An 8,523-nucleotide genomic window follows, 5' to 3' on the forward strand; every position below is an offset into this window, starting at 1 on the left:
CACTTGAAAGGTTAACACCTTATTTTAGAGATAATCTAACATGTTATCTTAAGTCATTAAAATTCTTTTAACCCAATTATGCCAACAGTAACTACTGGCTTCCTCTGATGGATGTCAAGGAACTCAGCTCAGGTGATGCTCCATCTTTGCTGTTCCTTTTTCATATTTTACATTATATTACCTGGAGTTTAAGATCTTTAAAAATAAAAATTTGAGGGGCTACAGAGATGGCTTTGTGCTCATGTACTTGCTGAACAAGTAGGAGGACTTGAGTCCAGGTCCCCAGCATCCTCTTAAAAAGCTGTGTGTCACCCTATGTGCCTGTAACCCCAGTGTTTTGGAGGGAGGAGACAGGAAAATGGCTGGGGCTTGCTGGCCAGCCAGCTTAGTCAAAAGGGGCACACTGAAATTTAGTTACAAACACTGTCTCAAGTGTGTAACAAAGAATGACAGAAAAAGGTATTTCACATCCTCCTCTTGCCTCCTATGTACTCATATACCAGACAGCATACACGACACATTCATGTAAACACATGAATACACATGAACACGCACTCACACACACATACACACACACACTCACGCACACACGCGCACACACACACACACACACACACACTCACTCGAGTGCACACAGCTTTATCATTATATGGACATTGATATTTTGTGTTGCTACAATTACCCTCAGTTATAGTATTTTTCTCCACGTACAGCATAGTGATTTTTCTGACCTACATTTTGTTTGTGTTTTATTTATCCTGTGACTTTAGACAATTTAAGTCATTATAAGCACTTTTTCTAGATCACTATTTCCATAATGAATAATCTGGTTATTCATCTCCTAGTCTTTCAGAGTATTACAGCTTCTAGTTTTACAGTACACATTGTACTGTAGCCCCGCCTTGCAGGGTGTGTGTGTGTGTGTGTGTGCTTGTGTGTTTGTGTTGTGTTGTTTTTTTCTCATAACAGAAGTTTGCAGGCATATGGTTGCTAGTTTTGTCTCAGTTACCAATAGGGTTCTTCAACACTTGTCACCAGGTCTCTATTAGGCAGAAGAATGACCCCCAAGGATGTTCATACCTTATTCCCCAGCACACACTGTGCATGAAAGGGAACTGAAGCTTGCTCATTAGCAAATCTATGGAGGAGAGGTTTTCCTGGATTTTCTTGTTAGGCTCATTACAATCCCTAGAGTCCTTAAGAATAGATCAAGGTGAGAGTCAGAGGGACAGCAGGTTGTTTTTAAAGGTTCATTTTCTGGGTTGTCACATCCCTGGCTTGGAAGACAAAAGACAGGCCCATGAGGTAATGTCCCTTCTTAGAAGCCACACTGAGAAAATCAAGCTCTCCTTATAAACTCCAGGCAACAGCTCCCCACATCTTAATTTCAGTGCTGGGAGAAGGACTTCAGACTTCTGATCTTCAGGAGTATGAGATAATAGACTTGTATTGTTTTTAGCTGCTAAGTTCATTGTGACATTGACAGGAACCAATATGATGTCCAAGTAATTACATAAAAACCAGAGAGAAAGGACCCACCTAGTCAATGGAACCTTCTGCCGGAGATTAAAACCTTTCTCAGAAATGCCGTTGGCAGAATTCTGTTTTCTTCTGCTGGACCACAATCAGGTCTTATAACCACTTTACCTAAAGGAAAAATATAGTAGACAATTATTTCACTTTTTAATTTCAGTATTAGGACAACCTACAAGTATTAGGCAACCTACAAGATAGCTGGAAATGGCTTGTGAGTGCCTTGATTGTGTCAAATTACTCTTTTCTGCTAAGAACTCTGCAGACATCATCCCCTTTACTTTCTCACTTGTTAATGTCCCCTGAAAGGAATTATAAATATGTCGCAGCTAAATATAAGATCTCTGTGTGTGACCTTACAACATATGGATTAGAAAGTATTTGCTAATATGTGTCTGAGATAGATATTACTTTCTCTGATGTAGAAGATAGGACAGTCTCTTCTCTCTCTCTCTNTTTTTTTTTTTTTGGAAATACTTCAAGTACTTAATAACTATTTGTTAAGAATTTAATAATACACTTCAAATATTTAAATTATTTTCTTAAATTTCCCTTTTTGTCTCCTCTTGTGTATTTGATCTTCCTTCTCATACTGAAATTATTTCAATGTTAGACTTTAATTGCCTCTATTGCTTCATGAAGAATGTGCTTCACATACTTTCTGAGTTAGGGTCTCACAATATTGTTATTGTAGTCTTGAATTTGACATCTTCCTACCTCATGGTAGGATTACAGGTATATTCCACCATGTCTTGCTTTAATGTTTCACATATTGCATGTTTTGCAAATTCATCTTATATTGTAGTGGCTTGTTTTCCTACAGTTGTGAGTCATCCTGTCCCCCTCACATGACAGTTTATTTTCATTAATTTGTTTCCTTTTTTTCTTTCTCATCACTTTAATGTTCTAATTTTCAAATACATCCTCCATATCTGCTTGTAATCCATTAAAGACATGGAATGACGACCTTTCCTGTTAACTCTTTTATCATTGTTCATTGTCCACTTCATCTCTCAGAACCTTTACTGATTGAAAGTTTGGTTGTTTACTCATTCCCAGCAGTGAATAGTCTACTTACTTATCAGTGCTTGAAGTTGGGACACAGTGGATTTCTAGAACCCTGTTTGAATGGTGAGCAAGATTTACAATCTAGGGTGAGGGAGAGCTGAGAAGGCTGAGAAAACATTCCCATCCTATCTAGATCCCAACTGTAGATCCCACAGGAATGCAGGTCCACTTTCCTGCTGGGCCATGTGGACATGCTCAGAGGTCAATTCCTGAACCAGAGCAGACAATGAAACTACATGTGACTGGAGGAGCAGGCCTTCAGACCATTCGCTTCATGTGAATTTTTTTCTCATCACCCACATGGAACTGGAAACAAGGGAATGAACAGAATGAGACAGGAAGCATTTATCAATCCTGATCTGCATTTGCAGTGTGCTAAAAACAATTGTAAACGCTATGGCCCTTTCAACTCTTATTGTGTGCATGAGAAATTGCCTACTGCTTTTCTTCTGAGAAGGTGTCATGCTTATTGTACTGAAAGAAAGCTCCCAACACTCATTCACGCTACTTATTAACTTTCAGGGATACACACACACACACACACACACACACACACACACACACACATTAACTTTTTTTCCTTTCTCAGAAGGAATAATCATTGCACACTGAGTTCTAGATAATATGCTGAGACTCTGAAAGCAAAACTATACCCTAAAATTGGAGTTCTGTTTGAGCTGACAACTTCCTGACACTCCTGGTCATATGTGTTGATGAAGTCAACTCCTGAGAACACATCCAGTTGTTAAAGAAGAACCATTCTCCTCTCTTTGCACAATGCATCAGTCTTGTTACTATTGTTTAGTGAGAGCAATATCAAAGTGTAAGACTGTGATGGGTACACATTGAAGACCAACAGACAACCTGCTTTGGTTTACAAATTAGTTCTCCTCCAGGTTTGCCTCTTAAACAAATTGGTGCCTTAGGAAATACCCTGAAAGTTTCAAACCCAACAGTTTTTCTTTGTATAAAAAGGCATCTGGCACTTTTATTAGCAAAATCTTTAGAGGGAACACCCTCCAGCTTTGAGGAATTAAGAGTGTAACTTGGGGCCAGGGGCTCTCAAGACAATTCCGTCAAGAGCCAGGCTTTGGGAACTGTAACTTCTGTCTTGAAATCACAGATCTGGAAGCTTACGAAGGGTTCTTTTATTGCCTTTTTTTGCTGGATTTCTTATCACTGAAATTACTCGTAAAGCTGTTTGTTTATAATAACATCAACTTGCATCAGCTGTTCTAAGGGGAAATAAGGAAGCAGAAAATTGCATATCTTTGGGGAGTGATAGATATTGGAGAAAGAAAAGCTTAAGAAGGAAGAAAAACATCAGCAGAAAAGTAGCAGAGCCAGCCAAGGAGTCATGCCATCTTGCTGAAGTCTTCTGCTCAGGAGACTGCTTAGGTGTCACATTTACATTAGAAGTTGTGTGCGCTGGAGATAATGAATTCTGTGAGGCATATGCTTTATTGAGTTCTGCTTTCCAGCTTTAAAAATGTTTAAAGATTATTATTCTTTATTTATTCTTTGTAAAACACCCCTGAGCACATAATATGTGACAAGTATTGAGCAAATTACAGCAAAGACTTATGCTAAACTTTAAGTGGAAGTCATTGCTTTGGTTTTTCACAGCTGCAGACTACAACATACTTTAGCCGATGTGCTGTATACTCTCTTCCCACTATTAATACCTGGTTGATGACTGGAGAGATGGCCCAGTGGTTAAAAGCATGTCTGGACCCAGGACTGATTCCCAGCATCTACATGATGGCTCACAATCATCCATAATTCCAATTCCAGGCAATCCGATGCCCTCTTCTGGCCACTGGCACCAAGCACACTGCCAAGGGCCAGCTCTTGACTTGGTTAGGGGGATCCTGAGGGAGGAATGTTTGGGAGTGGTGGAAGAAAAAACTCGAAGTCAGTGATGAGTGTAAGCTGACAGCTCTGTGGTCTGCTCTAGACAGCTCTCTCTTGATAGGAAAAATTCTAAACGCATTCTGGATAGTTCATTTATTTTCTGACCCAAGTCAGAAAAACTGCTAAAAAAATTTCTTGGATTTTCTGACCAAAGTCAGAAAACTTGCTAGGAAAATTCTAAAAGAGCTATGTTAGCTCTCTAATTAGTTTTTTGGTTTCCCAAACAAAGTCAGAAAACTTCCCAGACAAATTCCAAACGGGAACTACAATAGCTTTCCAGACAGTTCATCTTTTATAGACCCCAGACTAGTCTTTAATGTACATATCAATTCAGTCATTTTCCCTAGGTTCCCTTTTGATTATCCCATGAATCAGCATTTTATGACTTTAGCCCCTCGATTCTTAAAAACTAACAGCAAATACATTGTTTTTAACATAGCAAATGAATTCAGAAATCTGTGTGCCTTTGTAAGCATAAATAATAATCTAGCTGAGTGGGATCCTGTCCTAAGATCACCACTCCCACCATTCCTGGACCTAAAGTCACTCTGTCCCAGGCTGACCTTGAACTCAGGAATCCATCTGCTTTTGTAAGCATAAACACTAAGTTTATCTGGGTGGAATCTTGGCCTAAGGTCACCTTTCCCTTAGTCTCTTTATCTCCTTCCTTATTATCCTTCTGACGGGACTACTCAGAGAAACCCTGTCTTGAAAACAACAAAAATATCTGTCTGACAAACTGGCTCATTAGTGCAGCTACCTCTGTTCTTTTAAGTTCATGAAGGCCCTCATAAATTCATATTGCATCCTTTTATTTTGCATAGGTGCAAAATTATATACGCTCAAACCCATGTTTTCAGAGTTCTTTGCCATAGCCATAAGGGCTGTCTTGAAAATCTCAGTGTCCCAGAGATATATTCTCATTTCCTAGGATCAATCTGTTCTTAATTATCATGGAGTCATTAACCTTGGCAGAGAAGACTTTACTCCTGGTGGGGGAGCATATATATAATATGTATGTTTGTGTATGTACATATATATGTACATACTATATAGTATACATACTATATAAATGTAAATACTATATAGTATACATATATATAGATGTATACTATATAGTATACATCTATATATATGCATATAAAGTTAAATATATGCATGATTATACTGTCCACACAAGCCTTACACCTCGCAACCATCAACACTCGTGGGGACCCACTCTCTGTTGACTGCTCCAGCAGGAACATTGTGACACCTTCCCTTCCCTTCCCTGCCTGGGCAGGACTCAGCAAGTATGTATACATACATTCAGGCAAAACACTCATACACAATAAAATAAAATAGAAAAACTTGGTTTGAAATCATGTAGATTAGGATATAAGGCTAATTGTAATAATAAATTGAATCTTCTATGCATCCTGAATACAATAGTGGTTTATTTTTGAAAACCAGACACATTCAGATTTTCTTAACAAGAAAAAAATTGACTGATTACATAAGTCTAAATTAATAGAAATGGAATTTGTAATATGTTATACAATAAAAAGAAAACAAAGATTTTATTGTAATAACAATGAAAATTTATACTGGAATTTCTGGGCTTCATAAAGAAATATCTATATTTTGGTCTTGTGAATATGTTTAAACATGCTTTAAGTATGTACTTTATTACTTTTTAAAGTTTCCAGGCATGTAGGAGAGGCTAGAGGTACAGGTTATGTGTTTAATGAGAGCATCAACAGCATGCCAGATGGTAACAGGAAATACATAGATGCCCAGATAGATGTGATGATGGATACATGGTAGAATTGTCTAATAATGCAGATGTTGCAAGATCAGCTCCCCTCTCCTTTTTTTTCAGTCGTTGAAAGCATTGGAAAGAGTTGACTCCAAATAAAGAAAGCTCTTTATCAGAAAGTTTAGAAACAAATGGAAGAAATACGAGTTACAGACACACCAATGTAATTGAAGTTTTAATGAGGTCCAAATGCAGGTCATTAAACTTAATCAGGCTTATTAATTGATCCTCGATATTATGAGAGAACAACCTCCTGTCCAAGTAGGGACTCGTTATTTGTCTTTATCTGTCTATCACTCATTCAGCCAATTCATTAAGGACTGTTCCTCTCTCAGTACCTCAACGAGTTTCATTGTTTGGTTTCTTGTGCAAGTTGGCTCATAGTCTCTTTCACAATTTTCATTGGTTTCTAAATGCTCTTTAAGTACCAGTTAAGATCAGCCCGTATGCAGCTAGCTAGTACTTTCATAAGAATGTCTTTGAATAAGTGAAAGAGGGGGTATAAGATGGGATAGGGTAATAGGGGAGAGAGGGGCGAGGGGGCGGGCAGAAGAATTCACCGGGTACCTGTGCTCCCTCAAAGAACCAGCAGGTGGTAGCAACGCTTCGTGCGAAGGCTGCAGCCCTGCTCCGCGGGACCTAAACAATAGACCCCCAAACCAGTACTCTAGTTTAGAGATGGTTAGGGGTGGGTAGAAACGCTTCTCCCTAGTAGCAAGCTCGCTCTGTTCCGCCGCTGCACCCAGGTACCGACTGAGTGGACCTTCTATGTTTCTCATCACTGTGGGGAGGTACTCGGCGGAGCGCGCGCCAGGGAGGTGGCACCCAGAGGTGCAGCGACTTGTCCAAGCCAGGTCTGCGCCAGGCACAGACACCAGACTTCCCGGACTCCGCCCCAGGCTTCCCTGCCTTTGAGGCGGTTGGAGGTTCAATTCAGAGGCCCCATCGCTGACCCAGATTCAGGCACAGAAACAGATACAAGTCTGAAGCTAGCACAGGGACCTTTTCCTTCCCAGACGCTTGCACTGTCTCTGGCAGTTTTGCCCTCCCGTGCTCCCAAGATTTGTTTCTCCCTCCACCTCCTCCTTTTTTTTTTTTTTTCTGCTCACGCCCACCTCAGTTCAATCCGGAGTAGAAGCCCCAATGGTTTAGTTCCTAGAGTTAAAGAAGAGAGAGAGGGAGGAGCCACAGGCGCAGCGCCTGGGCTTCAGCAGCCTGGCCATCAGCTGCCAGCCAGTAGCGCTTTGCTCCGCTGATGCTCGGGCGCGAGCTACAGGGTTTTAAACACGCCTCGCAGCGGCGCCCACTGGCCGCCTCCTCCCGGACCCTAACTCGTGCGGTCCTCCTGCCCACGTCCCCTCCGCCCGCCAGGACCCGCGGGAGGAGGCCGACCCTTCTCAGCACACGGGCGGGCCCAGGGCGCGCCCAGCGTCTCCACTGCACACCCCGCTGGGGATCGGGCGCCGCGCACTTGGGTCTTAGGCCCAGAGGGCGGGCTCGGCTCCCGGAAGAGGAGAGCGAGAGCCGCTGAAGGGGCTGGAGAGGGGCGGGCCAGGCTGGGAGGGACGAGAGGGGGCGGGCCCGGCTGCGTTCGCCCAGCCGGCGCTTCGGAGCAGCGGGCGTCCGAACCCGAGAGCAGAGCTCAGCGACTCCCGATCCTGACACCGGCCCCCGCACGATTCCCCAGGGCCCCGCCTAGGGAGCAGTCCCTGCTTGCAGCCTCGGGTCCTCTCCCAGAATCCCAGAGACTCCAAGCTGCGAGCAGACGCGGGCCGCTGGGAAGCGAGGTCCCCAGACCAGATAGGACACGCGCGACGCTAGGAAAGATCTGCGAGGTGCAGATCCACCGCGGGGGCCTCGGGGGGCGCAGACCTGCAGAGCTGGAGACCGGCGGGAAGGTGAGCCCGGGATTTGGGAGGTCGGAGGATACTGTGTCTGGAGAGTAAGGGATTAAGGTTTGCAAAGTAGAGGATCTCTCTAGCCTGGGCCTATGCACACCCTGTATGGGGGTCTCGGGGGGGGGGGATACTGGGTATACCTCTCCAAGGCGAGAGTAGGTTCCTGAGAGACTGCCCCTTCATCTATGCTCTTTATTCTGTGTGTCCTGGGTGTTAAAATTCTTCCATCACGTTTCCATCGACCCTCCTGTGCCTGTGACTTGGGGTGTGTGTGTGTGTGTGTGTGTGTGTGTGTGTGTGTGTGTGTGTGTG

At 42.9% G+C, this 8,523-nt stretch overlaps 1 protein-coding gene and 1 non-coding gene across 3 annotated transcripts in view; one reads left to right on the forward strand and one right to left on the reverse strand.

Moving 5' to 3' along the window:
- Positions 1 to 4,650: 4,650 nt before the first annotated feature.
- On the reverse strand, positions 4,651 to 4,712 carry LOC115063462. The gene has a single exon (XR_003843337.1). It is a non-coding gene; the product is annotated as a U7 small nuclear RNA (small nuclear RNA).
- Positions 4,713 to 7,532: 2,820 nt separating this feature from the next.
- Ephb6 (EPH receptor B6) overlaps positions 7,533 to 8,523 on the forward strand; it is a 15,272-nt gene continuing 14,281 nt past the window's right edge. For both annotated transcript variants that reach the window (XM_029534893.1, XM_029534894.1), the window contains exon 1: positions 7,533 to 8,211. The gene's annotated coding sequence lies outside the window, so the exon portion shown is untranslated. The remainder of the gene's footprint in view (positions 8,212 to 8,523) is intronic.

This window comes from Mus pahari, chromosome 2, assembly GCF_900095145.1.
Source record: "Mus pahari chromosome 2, PAHARI_EIJ_v1.1, whole genome shotgun sequence".
In the NCBI taxonomy this organism is placed as follows: Eukaryota; Metazoa; Chordata; class Mammalia; order Rodentia; family Muridae; genus Mus; species Mus pahari.